This window comes from Pseudoliparis swirei, chromosome 11 (assembly GCF_029220125.1).
Source record: "Pseudoliparis swirei isolate HS2019 ecotype Mariana Trench chromosome 11, NWPU_hadal_v1, whole genome shotgun sequence".
Classification (NCBI taxonomy): Eukaryota; Metazoa; Chordata; class Actinopteri; order Perciformes; family Liparidae; genus Pseudoliparis; species Pseudoliparis swirei.
The window spans coordinates 5,070,699-5,084,061 of NC_079398.1; the positions used below are offsets into that span (position 1 = coordinate 5,070,699).

Consider the following 13,363-nt stretch of genomic DNA (forward strand, 5'->3'; position numbering starts at 1 on the left):
CTCCTGGTTAATTCAGCTGCAAAGCTCCCGGTGCCTCCCGCAGCCGCCTCGTGATGCTCACCGGTTGAGTCATAACCAGAGTCTCTCTGGACAGAACTCACTGGAACATTCATATTGATGATTCATGCGAGCCTTTGATTCACAGACAAAAAAACAAACCTCTAACCGATGGCACCCGTCTGATCACAAAGTTATAATCTGATGTGAGTGCCAAGCGACTCCGGTTCCGTCTCCAGACTAGAAATCATGCGTGTTTGGTATTATTGTATCTTCACTTAAACACGATGGCGTTCAGGGAGCGGCTGTAAAACCACGTTCTGATGTCTGAGGACACGGATCCACTTCATCCTCTCCTGTGAACCCGAGGCTCAGTTCTAGGCCACTGTGTAGATACAACTCCTCCTGTGTCATCATACCTGATCGCACCCACCAAGTGAAGCACTTCATCTTCGTCTCTTGCAGTGGTCCTGAGTACAATGCTTTCCTCTCGGCTCTCTCTGCTGCGCTGCGTGTCCAGTGGTCGGCCCTGGCCTCTCATCTCTGCACACGCGTTCTGCCACTGCAGTAGAATTCTACTTAAAAAGCAGTCGCCTTTTCTCACTGTTCCCACTCAGAGGGAAAATGAAATATTTTTCTTCTTCTTCTCTTTTCTTCATCTTACCCATGAACTATGAAATGGAATTGTATTATTCTGCCGTGCTTTATAGTTTTTAAAGCATTGAGTCCATGACGATGTTTACAGGCACACCTTTAGTTCTCAATTCTGGATTTATGTAAAAAGTCACATTTCGTTTGGACGTTCTGAATTGGGCCGATTCCAAATTGAGCATTTACGTTGATAAAGACGTATTTGATGATATTTGTGTTTTAGGAGCATTCTCTGGTACTGTAAACAGCACATTCTGAATATGAGTCTCACTTTCCTGGTGCCCACCTGCTCTGTGTCCACCAACCTGCCGATCGCTGCAGTGGAGACGCATGCCCACAGGCGGCATGCAAACGGGAACATCACTTCTTTTAGAATAATTAGGAATATAGTCTTTTTCGGATTATGTGTAATATTTGTGGCGTGTGAACAAAGAGCCTTTCTGTTTGAGATGCCCCGAGTCTGCAGGCGAAGGTCATTTAATGTTGCACGCCAGACATGATCATTCAATTCAATTCAGTTTATTTGTAGAGCCCATTTTCACAAATTACTAATGTGCCTCAGATTGCTTTACAATCTGTACACATAGACATCCCTGACCTTTGACCTCACATGGGATCAGGAACAACTCCCAAACAACCCTTCAGGTGAGAAAGGTCAGACCCCTTGAGGAGAGAACAGAGGAGGATTTCTCCAAAAGGTGAAGCTGGTGCTGCTTGACCAAAGAGATCCGATCCTCCGGGTTCAAACATGGCGTCTTAAAGTCATAAAATCTCATTTCCTGTGTAAAATAAACGACATTATTAATTATGAAACAGAAACAAACTTTACACTTTATAAATGAATACTGGCGTTGTTCCCTATGATCTCAGGGGTTTTAAAATGTAAATTGAATAGAATTACAGCCAAATATTTTAAAAGAAAGTCTAAAGCAATCAAATGTTTTCTTCACCTCAGAAGTCCGATGAGTTGGTAGAGTTCAGAGGACGAGTCCATCTCATCTCCAGGAGAGCCAACTCTAAGACATGGCACCGCTGTTGCAGCGACCGCGTTACCACGGCAACGGCCAAGGCTTTGAAGTATTGGAGTATGTAAAAGGTTACCATGACATTGAGCGGCCCAAACTATAAATACGACTTGAGGTAAGCAAACTCAACTTTGTAGCTTCTGAAACAACCAATGAGGGGAAGCTGCTGATCCACGAGCAGCTGATCAATACGTCCCTCAGCAATGACTTCGGACTCGCAGCCCATCCTGCATTGGAATCAGAGTTCATCAGAATGTTCTCAGACCTGGGAGCTTCTGAAAGTCTGTTTGCCCTCCATTCAAATCTTCACCCCGACGACGAAACACAGAACCTACACTTAGATTTCAGGATCACACATCCATCTTTGATGCGTCATCGTTTGGTTTCAGTCGCGATAGAAAGGTCGCGGGTCAACATCTACCGTCAACAAAAGGAGCCATGTCAAAAGGAGCCATGTGGCTCCTCAGAGGGGCCCCACTTACCCATGAGGCTCCTCAGAGGGCCCCACTTACCCATGAGGCTCCTCAGAGGGGCCCACTTACCCCCCCAGTCCAAAGACAAGCAGCTCAATGGGCTGCTGTGTCTCTCACTGCTTGTCGGTGTCAAAGTGCTTCTCTTGTCACCAGGAGGTGGATACATATTGCCCATGCTCCTTTATTAATGAATGCAGCTTTGCACAAATATGCAATTGTCTACTTAAATTCACCTCACGCCTTGACAGCCCTTGCAGCTAATTGCTGTGGTAATTGGGGGGAACAAATGGGAAAAGAGAGCAATGGTTATTGTGGATTAAGAGTGTATGAGCACAGAGCAGCCCTGGAGTTCCTCTCATGCTTTCCTTTTCTCCCCAGGACTTTGGTGTCATTTCCTCTCGACGTCTCTGATCCTCTTCTGTTAGCTTGGTCTGCAACGGACTGACTTGTTCCTCTGGATTGTCGTCGCCCTCTGGTCAGATAGTTGTGAGACAGAAAGGTTTTGCTGGTCCAGATCCTGTGCTTGGCAATGACTGGATGTCGACTTCTTTCATGGATGTTTGCACATGATTGGCCTCAGATTGTCTTTTTCTACGTATTTGAATTGCTCATCGTTATATATTGTTATATATTTTCTATTCATTGACTGACTTCCGGCTCACCTTATTGTGAGTCTGGTATATGCCTCGGTTTGAACGATATTCTTTTCTCATTCATCACGACGTCTTGGTTAAGACCTGCGGAAGTGACCCGAACTATTCTATTTTACCATCAGCTCTCATGACATATTATTTGTACTATAATCGATGATTGACTCTCTTAATATATATATATATATATTAAGAGAGTCAATCGTATATATATATATTTATATATATATATATTTCTTTCTTTTGAGTCTCTAGGTTTTCTTTTAAATACCCATAGGCCGGTTTAGCAGAAAACTGAGCCGAGTCAAGAATGATTCAATTCAATTCAATTCAGTTTATTTGTATATTACAAATTTGTCCCGGAGTGCTTTACAATCTGTACATAGACATCAATAACCCTTCAGGGGAAAAAAGGAAGAAACCTGCAGGAGAGCAACACTAGGATGGACAGATGCAATAGATGTAATGTGTACAGAAGAAATACATTCAATGAATATGACAGAGTGTATGAATAGTTCGAGAAAGCAGAGTTGCTATAAGCCTATAGCAGCATATCAAGAGGAAGGTCTTAAGTCTACTCTTAAACGAGGTGACTGTGTCTGCCTCCCGGACTGAAGGTGGACCAATCAAGGCTTTGTAGGTTAAGTCTGGATCAACTGGAGGGACCTAAGAGATTTATTAGAGCAGCCTGATAATAATCCAGTCTCGAAGTAACGAACGCGTGAACCAATTTTTCTGCATCTTTTTGAGACAAGATGTGCCTGATTTTTGAAATATTACGTAGATGAAAGATGAGAGCTTCTTTTATTTATAAAGAAAGGTAATACAATACAATAGATTACACATCTTCGCTGCGCCTCCATTTCTGCTTTAGAAACAGATAAATGACGTGTTGTTTTGCGGTGTTTCTCTAAATATGCTGAGTAGCTAGATTTGAATGTCTCTGATGACCTCGCTCCTGTTTCCGGGCAGAACGCCATTTGTTTGTTTTTATGCTCGCTGCCTTTTAATTCAAAGTCAGCTTTGATTCAAAAGTTCAATGTCGACGGGGCTCTTAATCAGAAGGCTCTCTCTGGCAATGGATGTATTTGATCACTTAAAGGACTTGTCGGCGTATCCTCGTGACATTGAGATGAAACGAGCAAAACCAAATGTCGCTCTTTAAAGAGGCAGAGTTCAATTCAGTTCAGTTTATTTTGTACAGCCCAAAATCACAAATCACAACCTCCCCTCGGAGGGCTTAACAATCTGTACACATACGACATCCCTGACCTTTGACCTCACATCATATCAGGAACAACTCAAAGAGAAACAAGAACAAACTTTTCAGGGTAAAAGAGGTAAGAAACCTTGAGAGCAACAGAGAAGGATCTCTCTGCATGGACAGAATAATATGTCATGTGACCAGAATGAAGTGTTACAGAGTGACAACACATTCAATGAGGATGACAGGAATGACGAGTGAATGGTAGTCGGAGAAGAAGTAGAGTTAGTAATGTGAAACGAAGAGAACACGTTCGTCCACAAGGAGTTGTGAAGAAAAGAGTCGAAGGACAAACACAAGATCTCAGAGACGGCAGATCGTCAGCTTACAGCGAAAGAAGCAAGGTCTTCGTATCTCTTCAAGTCAGCTGCTCCCATCGACCACAACCTCAGGGTTTTATTTCAGGACAACTTGTATTTAGAGTTGTGTGGACGCTGAGAGGAGAACTCCGCGAGGCGCCCTAAATTCACTTATTGATCGTGAACACCAAACGTGGCTGTGGTAGTACGCACAGCTGTGGAGCTCTGAGCTCGTGGAGGACGACATCTGTGACTCTCTGCAGATGCTGCACGAGCGTCACAAACACGCTCAACGCGCTGTTGGCTGCATCATCCTCTGAAACACCAGAGGGAGTAAAAATAACATCAACTGCAAAGAAGCAGGACGGAGAAAACAATAACCCGACTTCCACTCGGCCTCGGAGGGACCGTCATGATCTGTCAACTCACATCTCATATCCGCTCGCTCATTCGAGCCTCGAGCCGGCCTCACGAGGGCGAACTCAGCAAACGGAGAGCACACGGGTCGACGGGTAGGAAGGAGGTCCGGCGACCGGCACCAGAACTGTGTCTCGTTCGCAGAGCTTTGGATTTATCGACTATTGCTGGAGAATTTGAACTCATACTCAAAAGTGTCTCATGTAAAGTATGTCTGTGAAGGGCACGGACCACATGGCTCCAACGACCTCATCGTCTTCATGGCGTTAGTGCGACGCCCTGTTCGGTGCCGCTGATCCTTCTCTCTGTCTCTGTTTAGTTAGTTCTTTTTTCTCGTTATTTCCTTAAAGTCGTTAGCTCCTTTATCTCGTTAGTTCCTTAAAGTCGTTAGCTCCTTCATCTCGCTAGTTCCTTTATCTCGTTAGTTCCTTTATCTCGCTAGTTCCTTTATCTCGTTAGTTCCTTTATCTCGTTAGTTCCTTTATTTCGTTAGTTCCTTTATCTCGTTAGTTCCTTAAAGTCGTTAGTTCCTTTATCTCGCTAGTTCCTTTATCTCGCTAGTTCCTTTATTTCGTTAGTTCCTTTATCTCGTTAGTTCCTTTATTTCGTTAGTTCCTTTATCTCGTTAGTTCCTTAAAGTCGTTAGTTCCTTTATCTCGCTAGTTCCTTTATCTCGCTAGTTCCTTTATTTAGTTAGTTCCTTTATCTCGTTAGTTCCTTAAAGTCGTTAGTTCCTTTATCTCGCTAGTTCCTTTATCTCGCTAGTTCCTTTATCTCGTTAGTTCCTTTATTTCGTTAGTTCCTTTATCTCGTTAGTTCCTTTATTTCGTTAGTTCCTTTATCTCGTTAGTTCCTTAAAGTCGTTAGTTCCTTTATCTCGCTAGTTCCTTTATCTCGCTAGTTCCTTTATTTCGTTAGTTCCTTTATCTCGTTAGTTCCTTTATTTCGTTAGTTCCTTTATCTCGTTAGTTCCTTTATCTCGCTAGTTCCTTTATTTAGTTAGTTCCTTTATCTCGTTAGTTCCTTTATCTCGTTAGTTCCTTTATTTCGTTAGTTCCTTTATCTCGTTAGTTCCTTTATTTCGTTAGTTCGTTTATTTCGCTAGTTCCTTTATCTCGCTAGTTCCTTTATCTCGTTAGTTCCTTTATCTCGTTAGTTCCTTTATTTCGTTAGTTCCTTTATCTCGTTAGTTCCTTTATTTCGTTAGTTCGTTTATTTCGCTAGTTCCTTTATCTCGTTAGTTCCTTTATCTCGTTAGTTCCTTTATTTCGTTAGTTCCTTTCTTTCGTGAGTTCCTTTATTTCGTTAAATCCTTTATCTCGTTAGTTCCTTTATCTCATTCGGTCAGGTTTTCTCAGTCTTTAATTCACATTAACACTCACCAAGTAAGACATTATAGCGTCAATTGTACCATGAATACATAACCCTAACCCATAATAATCCAAGCAGATTAAAGAGCAACGATGTGTGTGTGTGTATCTCTCTGTGTCTCTGTGTGTGTGTATGTGTGTGTGTGTGCCAGTGTACATTGGCTTTAGTGTGTTAGTGCATGTAAGTACTTGATTTTCTTGAAATTGAATACAAAATATTCTTAAAGTGTATGATCTTTTCCCCCCCATAAGATGTTGATAGACAGACGGTTGATAAATTGATGGCGTCCACAATCTTTTCACAACTCAATGCCAGGCCACCTCGGCATGTGTCTGGCCAATCGGATCCCCCCCCACAGCAGCTGATGTGATCGTTTCCAGACCCGAGGTCCCTCAGGGGTCCAGGCCTGAGCCACCAGCTTGTCACCGGCACACAGATCAAATGCCGGAGGACGATATCGATGCTGGTCTTTTCTTTCATCTATGCGTGGAATCTATTGTGTTTGTCATCATTGTCTTCACAACTCTCCCTGAAGGCATCAATCAAGTTTCATTTCAGGGGAACATATGAAGACACAGAATCCCAATGTGATGCTCTTCATTGATTTGAGGTGTCCTCTGGGTATTGCATTTACTTTCATCAAAATGTCTTCCGATCGGAGGAGGCTGCTCAGTCCTCTTGCCTTTATTTAAAAAGTACAATTGGGATAAATAAAGTACTCCGTCCATCCATCCATCCGATATGAAGACACGGATGGAGGCCGACCCTGACAGACCCCCTCCTCAGTGAAGGGAAGATTAGGCTTTGTGACAGTGAAGTGTTTGAAGGAAACGAGCAACAGGTAGACGGCCCCGTCCTTACACCTTCAGATTCCTACTCGCTTCCTTTTGAGGACCGTTTTCATGTTCCTGAAGTGGTTGTGAAGCCGTTCTCTCAGTGAACCGGGACAGCTTTACCCTCGAGGGTGAATCTCTACTGTGCTCTCAGGGCCTGATATCATGTCAGGGACTCTACTCTTCAGTTCACTTTATTTTGTATAGCCCGATATCACAAATTACAAATTTGCATCAGAGTGCTTTACAATCTTCACACAAAGACATCCCTGACCTTTGACCTTTGACCTCACGTCAGATCAGGAACAATCCCAAGAAATAGAAAAAAACGGTTCAGGGTAAAAAAGGGAAGAGAATAGATGCCATGTGACCAGATGAACATCTCATTGTCGTTTTGTGAAGGAAACCAGAGTGATGATTAGTTCATGGTTCCAAACTGTGGGGCGCGCCCCTCTAGTGGGGCGCCGAGGTATTACGAGGTATCTGCGAGGGAAATGCAGATTTTTTTACATTTTTTTATTTCAAGACTTTTATTGAGAACTTCACATATTACAAAGCACACAGACATAAAACTAAGTCATTAATAATTAAAGAGTGACCTGCCGGTACTTTAGTGTACATGTTTAGTTCCGGCGTTAGCAGGTTACGCTGCGCATGCGCGACGGACGAGATTCTTGACGATTTCCAGGTCCCACCTCCGTGAGTTCGCCGTTCTTGCTGTTGCCCTTCAAAATAAAAGCTCAACATTGAGCTTTATTGAGAGTGGCCGTATCAAGTCTGCAGCCCTGTGTTAAGTTGTAGTGGAAAGCTCATTGCAGCGATAAATACTGATAACACGTGATGACTCACACATGTCTGCACGTGTTGTGTTTGTTTTGCAAAGGTTATTGTTTAGGAAATACATGGAGTGTAAAACCAAATATTTGAACGTTTTGTTTAGTTTTTCACAGATTGCATTTTGTTATTATTTTAAAAAGATTTTCAGTGTCAAACAGGTAAATTGCAGTCACAATAAGATGTTTTCTTTGCCAAACATTAGTTTTCTTTGCCCAGATAGAACTGTGTTCGTATTCTGTGAACGTGATTGAAAACGTGTATTATTTTCTTGTCTGATGGAGCGATCTGGTTTAATTGAAAGTGATTGCAAAGTAAATGTATTATTTGAAAAAGCACAGATGGAGGACTCACAAAACGTTGTAATTTCAATAAAAATTCAGCGTGGACCAATTCTGTTACAGTTCTGTTGGGGCGAGAACATCTTTCTTCCTCGTGGGGCAGAACAAGTTTGAGAAACACCGAATGTCCATCATTCCTCCAGACTTCTGCTGCTCAGCTCATCAGTGCCCTGTGGCTGCTTCAGAGGCCTCAGACCCACCAGGCAGGAGGCTTCAGACCCACCAGGCAAGAGGCCTCAGACCCACCAGACAGGAGGCCTCAGACCCACCAGGCAGGAGGCCTCAGACCCACCAGGCAGGAGGCCTCAGACCCACCAGGAGGCCTCAGACCCACCAGGTCTGAGGCCTCCATAAGGAGAGAGAGAAGAGGAGAGAGGTGCTCAGTGTATCTTAAAACCCCTCCAACCTTCTCTTCACGAGCCCCTCTACCCTTCATCTCTCCATCCCTCCTTTCATGAGCTCACAATGTAAACTCACATCTCGGTTGCCGTGGTCTTTGTTAGTGAAATATCTCAAACTGAAAACCCGGCCAGCAGATTTTGAATCTTTCTCTGGTCAAAGCTCATGAGCTTCTTTTGTAAGTGTTTATCAAGTGTTTATTTCCTCATACGACACTTTAGTTGCCTAAACGCCATCAATCTTTACCAGAGCGGTGCGTTTACTGACCCTGTGTGTTACCAGAGCGGTGCGTTTACTGAACCTGTGTGTCACCAGAGCGGTGCGTTTACTGACCCTGTGTGTTACCAGAGCGGTGCGTTTACTGACCCTGTGTGTCACCAGAGCGGTGCGTTTACTGAACCTGTGTGTTACCAGAGCGGTGCGTTTACTGAACCTGTGTGTTACCAGAGCGGTGCGTTTACTGACCCTGTGTGTTACCAGAGCGGTGCGTTTACTGACCCTGTGTGTTACCAGAGCGGTGCGTTTACTGAACCTGTGTGTTACCAGAGCGGTGCGTTTACTGACCCTGTGTGTTACCAGAGCGGTGCGTTTACTGAACCCTGTGTGTTACCAGAGCGGTGCGTTTACTGACCCTGTGTGTTACCAGAGCGGTGCGTTTACTGACCCTGTGTGTACCAGAGCGGTGCGTTTACTGACCCTGTGTGTTACCAGAGCGGTGCGTTTACTGACCTGTGTGTTACCAGAGCGGTGCGTTTACTGAACCTGTGTGTTACCAGAGCGGTGCGTTTACTGAACCTGTGTGTTACCAGAGCGGTGCGTTTACTGACCCTGTGTGTTACCAGAGCGGTGCGTTTACTGACCCTGTGTGTTACCAGAGCGTGCGTTTACTGAACCTGTGTGTTACCAGAGCGGTGCGTTTACTGAACCTGTGTGTCACCAGAGCGGTGCGTTTACTGAACCTGTGTGTTACCAGAGCGGTGCGTTTACTGAACCTGTGTGTTACCAGAGCGGTGCGTTTACTGACCCTGTGTGTTACCAGAGCGGTGCGTTTACTGAACCTGTGTGTTACCAGAGCGGTGCGTTTACTGACCCTGTGTGTTACCAGAGCGGTGCGTTTACTGACCCTGTGTGTTACCAGAGCGGTGCGTTTACTGACCCTGTGTGTTACCAGAGCGGTGCGTTTACTGACCCTGTGTGTTACCAGAGCGGTGCGTTTACTGACCCTGTGTGTTACCAGAGCGGTGCGTTTACTGAACCTGTGTGTTACCAGAGCGGTGCGTTTACTGACCCTGTGTGTTACCAGAGCGGTGCGTTTACTGACCCTGTGTGTTACCAGAGCGGTGCGTTTACTGACCCTGTGTGTTACCAGAGCGGTGCGTTTACTGAACCTGTGTGTTACCAGAGCGGTGCGTTTACTGACCCTGTGTGTTACCAGAGCGGTGCGTTTACTGACCCTGTGTGTTACCAGAGCGGTGCGTTTACTGAACCTGTGTGTTACCAGAGCGGTGCGTTTACTGACCCTGTGTGTTACCAGAGCGGTGCGTTTACTGACCCTGTGTGTTACCAGAGCGGTGCGTTTACTGAACCTGTGTGTCACCAGAGCGGTGCGTTTACTGAACCTGTGTGTTACCAGAGCGGTGCGTTTACTGAACCTGTGTGTTACCAGAGCGGTGCGTTTACTGACCCTGTGTGTTACCAGAGCGGTGCGTTTACTGACCCTGTGTGTTACCAGAGCGGTGCGTTTACTGACCCTGTGTTACCAGAGCGGTGCGTTTACTGACCCTGTGTGTTACCAGAGCGGTGCGTTTACTGAACCTGTGTGTTACCAGAGCGGTGCGTTTACTGACCCTGTGTGTTACCAGAGCGGTGCGTTTACTGACCCTGTGTGTTACCAGAGCGGTGCGTTTACTGAACCTGTGTGTTACCAGAGCGGTGCGTTTACTGACCCTGTGTGTTACCAGTGCGGTGCGTTTACTGACCCTGTGTGTTACCAGAGCGGTGCGTTTACTGACCCTGTGTGTTACCAGAGCGGTGCGTTTACTGAACCTGTGTGTTACCAGAGCGGTGCGTTTACTGACCCTGTGTGTTACCAGAGCGGTGCGTTTACTGACCCTGTGTGTTACCAGAGCGGTGCGTTTACTGAACCTGTGTGTTACCAGAGCGGTGCGTTTACTGACCCTGTGTGTTACCAGAGCGGTGCGTTTACTGACCCTGTGTGTCACCAGGCGGTGCGTTTACTGACCCTGTGTGTTACCAGAGCGGTGCGTTTACTGACCCTGTGTGTTACCAGAGCGGTGCGTTTACTGAACCTGTGTGTTACCAGAGCGGTGCGTACTGACCCTGTGTGTTACCAGGCGGTGCGTTTACTGACCCTGTGTGTTACCAGAGCGGTGCGTTTACTGAACCTGTGTGTTACCAGAGCTGCGTTTACTGACCCTGTGTGTTACCAGAGCGGTGCGTTTACTGACCCTGTGTGTTACCAGAGCGGTGCGTTTACTGTCCCTGTGTGTTACCAGGCGGTGCGTTACTGACCCTGTGTGGCAAGCGGTGGGTTGACTGACCCTGTGTGTTACCAGAGCGGTGCGTTTACTGACACTTGTTTTATCAAACACGTTTTTCTCTTCACTGTCTTTCAGCAGAATAATGAGAACGCAGCCTCTGAGCGCCGTGTCCTCCTGTTGTACCAGGCGGAGTTACCGTCAATGTGTTTGACTTCCTGAGAAACCTGTTGATGTGGAAAGCTGCCGACTTCTCCTTTTGTTAACTTCAGCAGAATACTGGAAGAGCCTCGAAACCACCACAGCCTGTTGACCCGGCGGAGACGTCTTGTTTGACTTCCTGAGAAACCTGGATCCTGGAGCTCTGGATCCTGGAATATGCCGACTACCACCTACGCCATGGCCCTGCTGAGACTCCGCCCCCATGCCTGATGGACTGGAGGCTGGAATATGCACCCAGCCATGTGGGAGACTCCGCCCCCATGAGGACAGGCTGGAAATCCCAGATGTGGAGCGCTCAGGCAGCACAGGCCGGATTATAACTCTGAACATCAAATTGTCTTATGTAACACGTCGTAGTGCAGGCGGCAGCCACCAGCAGCTGTTACGCAATCCACTGACCTGGCAAGCAAGAGACACACACACACACACACACACACACACATGGGACACACACACAATGTGAATGTATAGGCACATATACATTTAAAAACAGACAAAGAGAACAATAAACAAATGATGTCATAGCTGTGATGACACAATCCAAAAGATTATATTCCTGCTGGTTATGTAAAATAACTGCATTAGACACATTGCAACTCAAGCCCAGGTTCAATGTTCTGACCTCACAACATTATTCACAGAAAAAACATCAAACATTCTCATTACACTTATATTCAAGAGACTTACAACCTCTGACTTCACATCAACACTAAGTTATTCCACAGCACACTTCTGTTTTAACAGACGTATTAGAACTTTCTTTGGAACCATTTCCAAAACTAAATCCCTAAATGTTTTGGTCTCCTCCCAGTCCATTGTTCATGTTCCTTTCCTCCTGCAGGTGAAAGCACCGGGCCGCCACATCTTCACGCTCATTGTCATCTTGCATTGCTCCACATCACTTGACACCCTTTCAGTATTTCCACCATGTTTTGAGTTTGTTTCTTTGAGTGTGCAAGCGCCCAACTTCCCTCTGCACTTCGCACTGAGTTTTTAATTCATTTTCCATTTTCGCGCTCTCTTCAGCCATCGCTCGGCCTCGGGATAACAGGTTATCGATTTATCTCTCGTCCGTTTCCTTAGAATTTGACAAGCGTCCAAACATTTCCATGCCAGATTCATTGATCATCCTTAGAATCTTGGCTCGTCTCGTCCATCCAATCAGTTTATTTATCAAGCGCTGATCCAGCTGGTCTGGTCTTTGACTCAGTGGCAGCCTGCTCTTTGTTCCTGTTATTATGAATATGAATGAAACATCCATTTATATGGCAAAGGAAAGTCTTTAGATCATACAAATAAATTAAATGACTTGACTTGTAATCAAACCAATGAACGCTATCGGTCTCTGTGGGACTGGAGCGTTGTAATGGTTTATATCTTTAATTGCACATGTATGTCAAAGAAGGTCTATGTTTTTAAATGAATACATAAGATAGATATGATAATTAATAAAGGATATTATGAAGAATGAGGAAAAACCAAGAAGAAAGTCACTGTAACTATATGCTTAAAAGTAAAAGTTTATGTTCATTATAACTAAATGTTTATTAAAGCCAATAAGATGATTCGGGTATAAATGAAAAGTATTGATTATGGAAGGCGTAGTTAAAATGGAGGTTTCCCTTTGGAGATCTTAAAACCATTTTATTGTGAAAACCATTTTATTTTGAAAACAGGAAGTGAAAACGCTAGCGGGAGTAGCGAACGATGTACGATAGTTAAGCCTCGCTTCCCGTGAAGCGGTTAGCGAATAGCATGCTGTGTTGGTTGAAAGGCGGGGCATGTTGCCTGAAGCTAACCAATGAGAGGCTGCGAGGCCAGAGTGGGGGAAGCACATGACCCCGTGACCTTTGACCTCTCACGTTGACAGCTGACTATCAGCAGGGAGTTGCGTTTTCCCCGTGGCCTCCGAGCCTCGCTGCAGGTTCTCTGGACACAGACCTCGGGACCAGCTCCGACGAGGCCGTGACCCAAACTTCTGACCGCCGACCGGCCCGGGCTCTGGGCCGCCGTCAGGATGTTGGTGATGGACCCCAGCAGAGGCCCCCGATGAGGCCTCCAGCTCCGCCGGCTCCTGGAGGCGTGTCGG

At 45.5% G+C, this 13,363-nt stretch overlaps 1 long non-coding RNA gene across 1 annotated transcript; it reads right to left on the minus strand.

Annotated features, from left to right (window-relative positions):
• Nucleotides 1-1,151: 1,151 nt before the first annotated feature.
• On the minus strand, nt 1,152-1,726 carry LOC130201152 (uncharacterized). Its single transcript, XR_008833142.1, has 2 exons — nt 1,599-1,726; nt 1,152-1,427 (listed from the first exon to the last, which is right to left on the minus strand). It is a non-coding gene; the product is annotated as an uncharacterized LOC130201152 (long non-coding RNA).
• Nucleotides 1,727-13,363: the final 11,637 nt, after the last annotated feature.